The sequence below is a fragment of the Acinonyx jubatus genome, chromosome B4 (assembly GCF_027475565.1).
Source record: "Acinonyx jubatus isolate Ajub_Pintada_27869175 chromosome B4, VMU_Ajub_asm_v1.0, whole genome shotgun sequence".
NCBI classification, from domain to species: Eukaryota; Metazoa; Chordata; class Mammalia; order Carnivora; family Felidae; genus Acinonyx; species Acinonyx jubatus.
In genome coordinates, this window is record NC_069387.1 from 38,234,280 (window position 1) to 38,247,333 (window position 13,054).

Consider the following 13,054-nt stretch of genomic DNA (forward strand, 5'->3'; position numbering starts at 1 on the left):
TGAGCTCAGTGAACAGTGAACTTCCCAGGGAAGGGAGAGCCACCCGTGGGGAGTGAGAATAGGCCAATGGTGCAGCAGCTGAACGACAGAGGGAGGTAGTGATGGATCTAAATAAGCCACAGTGAGGATTTTGGATTCTACTCATAGACAAGGACAGTCCCTGAAGTGTTTGGAACAGCGACAGGTACCCCAAATCTAGTTTTGACAGAATCGTCCTGGCCCAGATGGTCAGCCAGCATTTGCCCTGTGGCTTGAGCCTACTGGGACTTTGTCTGCACTTTTCCCCCATGGCTGCAGGAGAAAAACGAACCCTTGCCAGAGATGATGGACACTTCGCTCAGTGGCCGAGTGCCTGGGGATTTATCTGGCTTAGGAGTGGATTTATTTGTCCTTGGAGAGTTTTCCTTGAGGAAGGCTTGGTCCCTAAAAGCCCTTTCTTGCTTCTCTCTCCTCAACCTGGGGACTGCTTTTATGTTCAGCTTGAGACTGAGCTTTTAACTGCTACAGTCTCTCAAGTGCATTGACCACCACAATGGGCAGGGCCCCAGAACGTCTGCCCCTTCTCTGGCAGACCAACCTGGCCCATTCCTCACCATGTCATGAATTTTCCTGGAGGGAAACAGCGGATGCCACATGGTCATGGCTTGAAAAGATTCCATGCTGTCTGCACAAACAGAGACTGGAGCCTCTGGGAATAGCCTTGCTCTCACCTCACTCCCAGAAAGCTGTGAATCGGTGCTCTGACTTTCACACACTGATGTACTGTGGGACTGAGGTGTTTGTGGGGGGGTTGCCTTAAAAAAATAAATCTCTCCATCTCCTCTCTGATTGGACATGCTTGTCTCTGAGGACCTTTCCTCTCCAGACAGCCTTGAGCAGTACAGACAAGAAGATTCCTGGGAGTGGCCTGATCTAACTGCAGGCACCCAGGCATAGCCCGTGTGGTCTGAGAACAGAGTGAGTGAACTCCCCGCATCCCCACAACCCCCTCCTCTCTACACACATGATAAACCATTTGCCATGCACTTACGCCTTTCCGCATTCCGGCTCCTCTACCCAGAATGCCATTTCTTTCCTGCTGTCTTGGAGGAGCTCCTATTCATTGTTCAATGCTTAGCTTTAAAGGCACTTATGCTATGAAGACTTTCCCAGCTCTCAGATGGGGAGATACTGGTTTCCTCCTTTGCTGTATTCTTTGGATGTGCGTCAGTGATAGTGCTGATGAGACTGAATTATGGTTGTTTATTTAGATATCATTACCCCAACTCAACTATGAGCTCCCTAAGGGAGGAATAATGAGGGCATCAAGGGACAGTGGTACAGATTGTGCACTGCTCAACCCTCTGGGGTGCCATTCACATTGTAGTCTGAATATATTCTGTACAATCCTAAGCAGAAGCTTTGGGGATTGTTATATCTCATTTTTAACAGGGACTGACACACAATAAAAGTTCATTTATCTAACCTCAAGTAAGGCCACTACTCAGATGTTTGTTCCTCTAGCTCAGGTCCCATAAAAGAGGAGAGAAACACTAGCTAGCCCAACAGCCTTGCAGTGAGAAAATGTCCAGCTCTCCTCAGAGGTGGTATATTGGTTCTAGATCTAAGAGGGGCCCCAAGGACTTCTTAGCCTTCAAACAGCTAATGGCTGGTCCAGGGATATCAAAAGGGTTTTATCTCATGGGTCAAATCAGATTGAGATGTAGTGACCACTTGAAGCACTCAACTGAGAAAGAAGTCTTCTGGGGCACCTGGGTGGCTAAGTCAGTTGAGCGTCCGACTTCAGCTCAGGTCATGATCTTGTGGTCTGTGGGTTCGAGCTCCACATCAGGCTCTGTGCTGAGAGCGCAGAGCCTGGAGTCTGCTTCAGATTCTGTCTTCCTCTCTCTCTGCCCCTCCCCCGCTCATGCTCTCTCTCTCTCTCTCTCTCTCTCTCTCTCTCTCTCTCAAAAATAAATAAACATTTTTTTAAAATTTAGAAAAAAAGAAAGAAGTCTTCTGAGGCAGCATCCAAACTCAGTGGAAGAGAATGCCCTCATGGATGTGTGAAGTCGGTCTTGGAGCAGGAACGGGAGACAGAGGCAGATGTGTCACATGGCCGCCATCTGTTCTCACCTGGCGCTGGGCTAGTGATGCTAGTGACATGAGCTGTGTGGTCAGGGGAACTATATAATAGGAGTTGCTGTCTTATCTTGCCTTGATGTTCTCAGGGTCTTATGACTGGTACATGAATTGTTGTCCTCATGCCTCAGTTTCTCATCTTTATAATGAGATATCTTTCTTGCAAGGCTTTGGAAGGTAAAGCAAAAGGTCAAAGTGGGGCTTGTAATCCCCCCAGCAAAAGAAAAAGGCAGGGACACAGAGATGCTCAGAACCCCTTTCAAATCATTAAACAACATCTTAGTTGGGGGGTCTGCTTTTCCTCTGCCACCACCCCTATTCTGATATTTGGAAGAAGTGAGGGTGGGAGGAAAGGACTTCTAGAAGGCAGTTATAATAACAACAACAATGATTTTTATTATTTGAGACTCAGTAAATAGGCATCAAGGGTGCAGGGAAAGGGTTCTTGTTTGTCCTATATCACTGGAAGAAGACCCAGAAGGTCATGGATTGGCATCTGGGCTCTGGGACCAGGCCACCTAAGCTCACCTGCAGGCTCTGATAACCATTAGCTAGGTGATCCTGGGTAAATTGCTTGAGTTGACTCTCCAGTTTCCTTGTCTATAAAAAGGGGCTAATAATCACACTTACCTTACAGGATCATGAGGATTAAGTGAGTTAATAAATACAAAGCATGTAGAGCAGAGCGTGGTCCATGGTAAGTTTCCATTGCCACCATTGCCATCATACTTACTATTGTTGTAGTGTGTGTCTCTTCCAGCTCAATGAGGAAGGAAACCAGACTTATATTATGTAACAGAAACATTTGAGAAGAGACCAAGGGCCACAGTACACAAACATGTCTTCTTTCATTACACCAACATTATACCCCTCTTCTTGTTATGATTCTATCTTTCATGGATTTAGCTAAGGCTTTCATTACCTCCATTGGAATCCCTTTTCTCAGAGTAGTCTATAAATAAGTGAATGATGAAGTGGCCTTCACATGCTTGGGCACTCTGCTAAGAACTTTGACCTCACCATCAGTCTCAGACACTGTCTTGGGCACCAACCAATTAATAAAAGACCCTGTGTGCCTCTAAGGTTTATTTCTGTGAAGTGTTGTGCTATTTATGTGTTTGGTCTTTCATTTTTTGTTCTTTTAGCTTATGCTAAATTGACTTTATGACAGTAAAGGAGGAAATAAGGAGGCGATGCTTGTCTATCCCTCACATATTCACACCTACTGATCCCTGTGCCTAGAACACCAGTTTCTCCTATGTCTACCTGGCAAACCGCTATTCATCCTTCAAAATCCAGTGCAACTATAACCTCTTCCATGCAACCTTCCTTATCATCTCCCAAACCCTAAACAGTAACATTCATGTGAATTCTTTTTGCTTATATTTTATAATGGGCTTTCTGACATTATGCTTTAATTGCTTACTACACTATGAACATCTTAAAGGGAAGAAAATCCTAACTTACCTCTGAATGCTTAGAGCCTAATGTATAGCCTGATACACCATAGGTGTTTGTTAGTGTTTGCTGAGTGAGTTCCTTTCACCCTATACACAGTACCTCTCTGGAGCCATTGGTTTAAACAAATTTAAGACTTGCTTTCAGGTTGTGAATACCATGCTGCCAGAGGAATTAAAAGCAAGTATGAGGAAAGATTTGTTGACAATTACAGTTGTAAAACTCTAGAACAACGTGCTAGAGATTCTGGAATAAGCTTTATGAATGAGAGAGGATGACTTGGTCATGAAGCCATTTGGAGGTAGGGATAGACGAGTTGGTCTTCTCTGCTCTAGGAATCTTTAAGTAGACTTCTGGACATATGTAGGATGCCCGTGGGTAGGAGAAAGGGGCTCATCCCACTTCTGCCATCTTGTATACCCTTTTATCCTGTTTGGGTGCCCAGCCCTTGCCTTTCTGCCCAAGCTATACCCTCCTTTCCAGCCAGCTCAAGTCCCACCTTCACCCTAACTCTCTTCTGATTAGCCCTGTCCAAAAAGAACACTCCTTCTTCTGGGTTCCGGGCAGTGTGATATTTACCAGGCCTCTAATTGATTCAGGAATATGTTACTTGACTTCACATGGGAAATTCCTTTGAGACAAAAAAAAATATTTCTCTGAGGCCCCTCATTCCCTCCCCAGTGTTGAGCACGGTTTGGGATACTAGCATGTGTGTGTGCGTGTGCGTGTGCGTGTGTGTGTGTGTGTGTGTGTGTATGTTGGCATGGCAACACAATATGTATAATCCAAGCCGGAGATCCTGGTGTCATACATCTGGAACAAAACAAACTCATTTATGACATCTTCCAGCATGTACACTGTCTCTGAAACACTGAGATCTCAAAGAAACAAAACAGCTCCAAAACAGGGTGGAGAGCCGACATTCTTTCCTTGCCTGCCGGCTTGCCCTTCCCCCCTGCCCACCTCCTCATATACAGAATGGAAACTTTCAGGGGAAAAGAATTCTGAACAGCTGTTGTGAGAGACCACACAGACTTCCCCACATCTGCTAGCATACAGCCGGTGAGCTCATTTCTCCTGGGGACGCAGTCTGAGTCTGTGGGGTCCACTTAAGTACACCTTGGGAGGGGCTGAGGAGGAAAGAGGAAGTGGCCCCAGGTGGAGGGGAACTTTCTCATGTCATAAAATTCACTGGAGACAGGCTAAAGGTTGAGTGCTTCTACGGACACCTTCCTTGACTAGGAGAGTTGGTTTTCCAGAAAGTTTCTCTGCCATTATGGTTAAAAGGATTTATCAATTTATAATTGATTTTAAAAAGAACCTTGACTTCCACTAAGTCCTCCTCCCCTCCTCCAAAAACTCAAGAAGCAATTTCTGATTAGAAAGTATCTTCCAAAGAAATATTGTCCTGAGCCATGTATTACAGCTTTCCCCAAGCTTTCTAGTGTTAAAAATAATATTCTAATTTATACAGTGATGTATTGTCTACAAAGAACCTTCACTCATGGTATCACATTTGATCTTCGAGTGGCTCCCTGGGAGAGGCAGGGCAGATATTGCTAGTATGATTGTTAGTACCAGAATTGGTTATCAGTAAAGGTACTGACACTGGCATTAGCCCTAATTTTCTAACTTTGAAGTTGAAGTTGCGGCAGTTCCATGGATTGTCTGGGTTCACAAAACAGAATAGAGGACTTGGACTCTTACATTTGACTTGTAAACCCGTGTACTTTTCCTTTTGCAAAACCATGAAGTCGTCTCTCACAAAATAGCAACTTGTTTGTAAGCTCTTTTAATTCTTCTCCCATTTCTTGGGGCTCCAAACTCGGAAATCCAACCAAGCCCTGGGATTCTTACGGATATGATGCAATCACTTCCTGAGCTGAGTTTTGGCTCCATACCCTGGCAGAGCAGCAGAGGGAGGATTAGTGAGAATACCTAACCCCTTTGGAAAGTCCACCCTCATTCTCTGATGCATCTGTGGCACCCAAAGCAAAGCAGAGCAGGCAGTAGGAGACCTGGGTGCCCAGGAATCCTGGCTTCACCTATCTTGAACTTCAGCCTCTTTCACCTGCAAAGTGAGGGAGGGAGGCCAGGTAATTTCTACAGACACTCCCAGCTCTGGTCTTCTGCAGTTCAGTGATAGGGGACAGGGGTAGAGAGTTTCCTGGAGGGAACCTGTGCCTCGCACTCACCCTCTAACCCCTGTGTCTGCTGTTAGCCTGGAGCTGGCCTGGCCCTGCTGGGCCTAGAGACGCCATTGTGCAGCATCAGTTGAAGGTTTGGGTGAGGGCGGGCTGAGGCCAGCAAGGGGGGGGACCCACTGGGGTATTTTTTTCAGATGCATATGTCCCCTCTCAGGCAGCCCTTTCAGAGCTCTGGACAATGTGCTCTTTTTGTCCCCAGCTCTTTCAGCCGCCTGTTCATTCTCTTTGCATCTGCTGTCACACAGGACATCCCGGCTGGCAGGCGACCACGGGGACACATTGTGCTCCCTTAATGAAGCATGGGGCTGGTGTTATGGGGGTGGTTGGGGGCCTACAGGGAATAAGGGTGAGCAGAGGGACACCCCACCTTTCTACTCCAGGCTCCTCCTGAGGGAAGGGACAATTGGCCCTTCTTTTACCTCCCACAGTTCGAATGGATGTGCCTATAAGAAAGAAACTAATTCCATGTCACAGACTTTGGAGATTGAGGTGTGAGGAGGTGAGCTGGAAGACCAAAGGCTCTGTTTTCCCTCAAGGAGTGACACTGCTGGGCAGGTGGGCAGGAGGTCCTAGGCCAAGGAGCATCAGCCAGGAACATTTCTGTTGGACAAAGAGATTCCCTACACCACCCAACATACGAGTGGACAAGCAGGACCCTGGGGGACACTTCTTCATTCTTTAAAAGCTTACTGTGTCATCACCCACCTAGGGTTAGTTTCTAAAGAGTAATTCTTGGAGCCAGAAGGGTGTGTGAAATGATCTCATAGAGTCTCCTCATCCCTCATGTGTCATAGTTGGAGGCCTCCTGCATCCAGGAGAAGAAAATGAAGGATGGCTACAAGAATACACACAAAGTGGCAAAGGCAGTGCGACGTTCGCCAGTACATAAATGAGCAACTGAGTTAGATGGGGAGATTCATGGATGAGTCTTCTCCTTGTCCCCACTTTCTTTGAGAATGTCCTCTTATCATATCCCCAAGCCCCAATAGTAAAGAAAAATGACATGGATGGGATCCCGGGGGAGAAGATTTTTCTTGAAGCATGGCTTGTAGACCCATATCTCTGATCCTTGTACCACAAGATGATGCTACCAAAAGCTGATGACTGTTTGCTCTGTGGGGGTGACTGGCAGGCACAGATAAAGCAACCCTAATGTTTTCAGACCTGGCTGCCCTGTGTAGCATGGGCTCTGCCTGCCACTCTCAGGACGAGTCAAAGTCTTTTCCCCAAAAGATAGCCCCACACTCCTAGGCCCCTTTCCTACTTGCTAAAGAGTTACCTTGAAGAAGCCAGAGTTCATGACAATGTTCTGGCATGTGCAGATGTCTTCTCAACTGTTACTACAACTTTGAGTTTGTCTTTCTGGTATGTTTACTGCACCCCCCAACCCTGTCCACCCCTCACTCCTCCTGGCCTGCTTACCCGCCCACCACCCTAAAGAAAAAAGCCTGGGCCTTGTCCAACACGGCCCCCTGTCCCCTTTAACAAGCAAAGTGTGCTGGCATTGCAATTGGTGGTCTTCTCCCCGAAGGTCGTTAATTAGTACAGAATGTAGACTTCAGTTGTCCTGCCAGCCCCGATGAAAACGCAGCTGGCAGGTGGCCGAGACGGAGGAATTTGTCATAGGTTAGATCAGCTCAGGCTCTGAGAACCAAGTGTACAGCTTATGCAAATAGTTTTGCTTAGCATGGATCCTGTGTTCTTTTTCCCCCTCCCTCTCCCCACAACTTGTTTTTAAACTGAAGGGTGGGGAGGGAGTGGGGAAACAAGGGAAGGAGGGAGAACAAGCACTTACTTGCCAGATCTCATTCTAAATCAGAAAGGAGCAAATTGCTTTCCCTAAAAAAGAAAAAGCCAGGGGGAAAAAGAAGACAAAACACCCATCCTTTGGTCTAATGTACTGAGCATTTGAAAGCTGAATTGCTCAATAAGAAAGGCTAGCAGTGAGTGTATTTGGAGAGAGACTATTATCCCCATCAAAACCCATTCATGCTCTCTGGGAGGCCTGCAGAGCACCTGGGTGGGGACTTGGAACATTGGGTTCTATTCCTCTCTTTGCCACTCATGGTGTCGCTTCCTCAACCCTGCCTCAGTTTCCCAAACTTTGACAGATGCTGATGCTAGCTAGCCTCAGTTAGCCAGAGCATATGGGCACCCACAACTCTCAGCAGAGAGAAGGCTATGGTGGCTTCTCTCAGCATATGTATCTGACTGACAAGCCAATTCTGAGCTATATGATTTGGGTTACATCAGGTAACCTCTCTGAGCTTCAGCTTCCTCATCTGTAAAAGCAGGGAAAACAATCCTTCTTTCATGTTGAAGTAGTGTACCTGGCATGTATTAAGGGCTCAATTAATATTTAATGAAGATGAATGAAGCAAGATAACAAGAGAAAGTAATAGGCATGCTGCCTGGTGGGTCATAGATACTCAGTGCATTGTTGGCTGAATCTTGACTCATACCCTAATAATGGTGGCAAGACCTAAAAATAATCAAGAGAATAGTTGAATTTCAAAGTTGTAAAATAGCATTCAAGGCAACAGGTTGGTTCAACACTGGTTTTATTGAAGATGGAGGAGAAGAAAACTTCAAGTTTAACTCAGGACAAGGTTTCTCAGTCTCACTTATTGACATCTGGGACTGGATAATTTTTTGCTGGGGTGTGGGGGGCTGTTCTGCTCAATGAGGAATGGTTAGTGGCATCCTCCACCTAATAGTTGCCTATAGCAGCTTCCCCCGTTGTGACAATCAAAAACGTGACATTACCAAATATTCCCTGGAGAATAAAATCTCTCTTGATTGAGAACTATCACTGATCTAAGATAATTTCCTCCAGGCAAGCAGATTAATAACCTGGTGAGCTCCATGCACTGTGGGCATGTGATACTCACATTTCATCTGCTACCTAACACTCTAGCAGAATAGCAATTCCTTGCTTAAGGACGACTTAAGACTCAGATCTTTGTGCATATAAAGAATGGAAAGGGTATCATAGACTTCTGGTTTGTGATCTGGCACATAAAGAGCTTAGAAGTCATTACTCCATCCCTACAACTAGAAAAAGCCGAACAAACTAAAAAAATCAACATGTCTTCTTAGATCCATCAGAGAAGTGAAGTCACAAGGCAAGCTACCGCCCCCAAAATTGGAGGGAAATACAGAAAAATCGAAGGCAAATATAGAAAATCACAACTTACTGGAGTAGAAACCTACATGGGAGCCAGTACTGCAGTTGGACATGTTAAACTGTAACCAACAAAGTCTCAGGATGGACAAGTTGCTAAAGGCTCAGGATGGACCAGTCTGAGAGGTAAAAACTCAGAGGGGGCCCTCTCCTTTTTGTCAGTTTTACCTCCAGGATCTTGACCAGGTACTCACAGTGAGTATCAGAGAAAAATCCCCTCATGCATCTGGCCAGGGGAAAGGAAAGGGGTCATTTTGAGATGTACCAGAGAACTCTGTTCTTCCAGGCCTGTCTGTAAGAAAAAAAATTTACCAGAATCTAGCCTACTGAGGTCTTATCAGAGATGATCCAATAGGCAAAGGGAAATAGCTAACTACAACCTGTTCTGGCTATCCATGTAGGGAAGGGAAATAGCCAACTCCACTTACACTAACCTTCCTCATGGGGGAGGGAAAATACTAAACTCCAGCCACTCTAGACATCTTGTCCCTCCTAAGGCATGGGAGTGGGGGAGTGAATGGCACTTACGAATTCACAGTCTGGGGCACAGGCTCACTAAAAAACAGACCTAATCATAGGACTATAAAAGCCTTCCCCTCCCCCCACACCTCACCACTCACCACCACATTATTAAAAACTTGTTTACTACAATTCCTTTTACCCAGGATATCATGTCCAACTAGCAAGAAAAAACTTAACAAATCACACCAAGAAGCAAAAAACAAAGTTTAAAGAGATGGGTCAAGCATCAGAGCCAGACTCAGATGTGGCAGGGATGTTAGAGTGATCAGACTGGGAATTTAAAACAACTACAATTAATATTCTAATGACTCTAATGAATAAAGTAGATCAGCAATGTATGCAGAGAAATGCAAATTTTAAGAAAGAATAAAAAAGAAAGGCTAGAGATTGAAAACACTGTAACAGAAATGAATAATGCCTTTGATGGGCTCATTAGTAGATTGGACACAGCTGAGGAAACAATCTCTGAGCTTGAGGATATCTCAATAGAAATCATTTCCAAAACAGAAAAGGAAGAAGAAAAAAGAGTGTAAAAAAATTATTCAAGACCTGCAGGACAACCACAAAAGGTATAACGTATGTGCAATGGAAATACCAATAGGAGAAGAAAAAGAAAGAAGGAACAAAAGAAATATTTGAAAAATAGTGACTGAGAATTTCTCCAAATTAATATCAAACATCAAACCACAGATCCAGGAAACTCAAGGAATCCCAAGCAGGATAGATGCCACAAAAACTACACCTAGGCATATCATATTCAAACTGCAGAAAATCAAAAATAGAGACAAAGCTCTTCACAGTAGCCAGAGGGAGGAAAACACTTTATCTATAAAGAAACAAAGATAAGAATTACATCTTAGAAACCATATAAGCAAGAAGAAAGAGGAGTAAAATATTCAAAGTGTTGAGAGAGAAAACCCCAAACTAGAATTCTGTATACTACAAAATTATCCTTCAAAAGTAAAGAATAAATAAAAATGTTCTTGGACAATCATTAAGGGAATTCATTGCCAGTAGATCCACCTTGGAAGAAATGTTAAAAGTTCTTCAGGGAGAAGGAAAATTATGCAGATCAGAAACTTAGAATCACATAAAGAAAGGAAGTACATTAGAGAAGAAATAAGTAAAGATAAAATAAGTGCTTTTATTCTTCTTATTCTTAATTCACCCAAAAGATAACAGTTTTTTCAAAATAATAATAGCAACACTGAATTATATATAATATTAATGTATTATTAATATATAAGTATATATAATATTATAATATATATAAATATGAAATGAATGACAGGAATAAAAAAAGAAATGGGAAGTAGGACTTAGGATTATTTTGCTATTATAGGGTGCTTGCACTATGGGTGAGGTACTTGAACTATAGTTTTATTTGAGAGTAGACTGGGTTAATTGTAAATGCATATTGCAAACTCTAAGACAACCACTAAACAAGCAAAAAACAAGTATTGTTGATATGCTAAGAAAGGGTAGAAAATGGAATAATAGAAACCACAAAAGGGAAAGAATATGAAAAAACAAAATTAGACAAGTGGACTATATCAGAATTAAAAAAAAACTGCAGCAAAGGAAATAATTAACAAACCTAAAAGACAATTTATGGAATAGGAGAAAATAGTTTCAAACCATTTATATGATAAGGTATTAATATCCAAGGGAACTCTCACAACTAAGTAGGAGACAATACAAAACAAAACAAAATAAACTGATTTAAAAACGGGCAAAAAACTTGAATAGGCATTTATCCAAAGAAAGCATACAAATGACCAATAGGTATATGAAAAGATGCTCAACATCACTATCAGAGAAATGGAAATCAGAACCACAATGAGATATTACCTCATACCCATTAGGATTGCTATGATAAAAAGAAAAGAACTACTGTGGCTAAGAATGTGAGAAATGGGAAATCTCTTGCACTGTTGATGGGATAGTAAAATAGTGCAATTGCTATTGAAAACTAGAGGATCCTCAAAAAATTAAAAATAGAACTCATCACATGACTCAGGAATCCTACTTCTGTGTATCCATCCAAAAGAATTGAAAACAGAGTCTGAAGAGATATTTGCAATGTTGATTGTAGCATTATTCACAGTAGGCAAGAGGTGGATGGACAAAGAAAATGTGGTATACACATACAATGTAATATTAGTCAGTCTTATAAAAGCAGAAAGTTCTGTCATATGCTAGACATGAATGAATATTGAGATATTTGCTTAGTGAAGTATGCTAGTCATAAAAGAAAAAATACGTATGATCCCACTTATATGAGGTGTCTAAGGTAGTTAAACCCATAGGAGCAGAAAATAGAATGGTGGTTGCCAGGGTGTAGGGGAGGGGGAAGAGGGCTTTGCTGTTCAGTGGGTCTGTGCTTTTAATCATGCAAGATGAAAAATTTCTAGAGATCCTCTGCTCAACAACGTGCATATAGTTAACAGTATTGTACACTTACAAATGTGTAAGAAGATAGATTTCATGTTATATGTTTTTTTACCACAAAAAAAGCAGAAAAAATAGGAATAGGCAAAAAAGGGCAGAAAAAATAGGAAGACAAAAATAAGAATAAAGACCAAGAGCAATGTAAAGAAAGCAGTAACATATGTAGTAGATATTAATCCAACTATATCAATAATCATTTTAAACCTGAGTTTTCGAGATAGATGGAGAAAAGTACATCATGCTAACACTAAACAAAATAAAGCAGGAATAGTTATATTAATTTCAGAGAGAGCAGATTTCAGAGCAAAGACAGTTATCAGAAATAAAGAGGGGCATTACATAATGAAAAAGGTGTCAATACTCCAAGAATGCATAACAATTCTTAAAGTGTATGCATTTAACAATAGAGCATCAAAATTCATGAAGCCAGAACTGATAGACTGCAAAGAGAAATAGATAAATTCACCATCAGAGTTGGAGACCTCAGTACCCTTTTTTTGGAAATGGACACATCCAGAAGACAAAATCAGTAAAGACATAATTGAACTCAACAGCACTATCAACTGACTGAATAGAATGAACATCTATAGATTACTACATCCAACAACACTGAATACACATTCTTTTCAAGCTCACATGCAATATTCACCAAGATAAGCCACACTCTTGGCCATAAAATACACTTTGAGAAATTTAAAAGAATAGAATTAACACAATATCTATTCTTAGACTACAATGGAATTAGGCTAGAAATTGATAGCAGATAGGTGGAAAATCCCCAAATACTTGAATACTTGAAGATCAAACAAAACACTTCTAAACAATGCAAGGGTCAAAGAAGAAATCTAAAGATATATTTAAAAAATTTTTTGAGCTAAATAAAAGTGAAAATATAACTAGTCAAAATTTGGGGGATGCTGAAAAAACAGTGCAGTGCCTAAAGGGAGATTTATAGCAGAGAAGGCATACATTAGACAAAGAAGAAGAAGGAGGAGGAGGAGGAGGGGAGGGGGAGGGGGAGGGGAAGGAGGAGGAGGAGAAGAAAAAGAAGAAGAAATATCTAAAATCAGTAACTAAGCTTCCACTTTAGAAAACTAGAAAAAAGAACAAA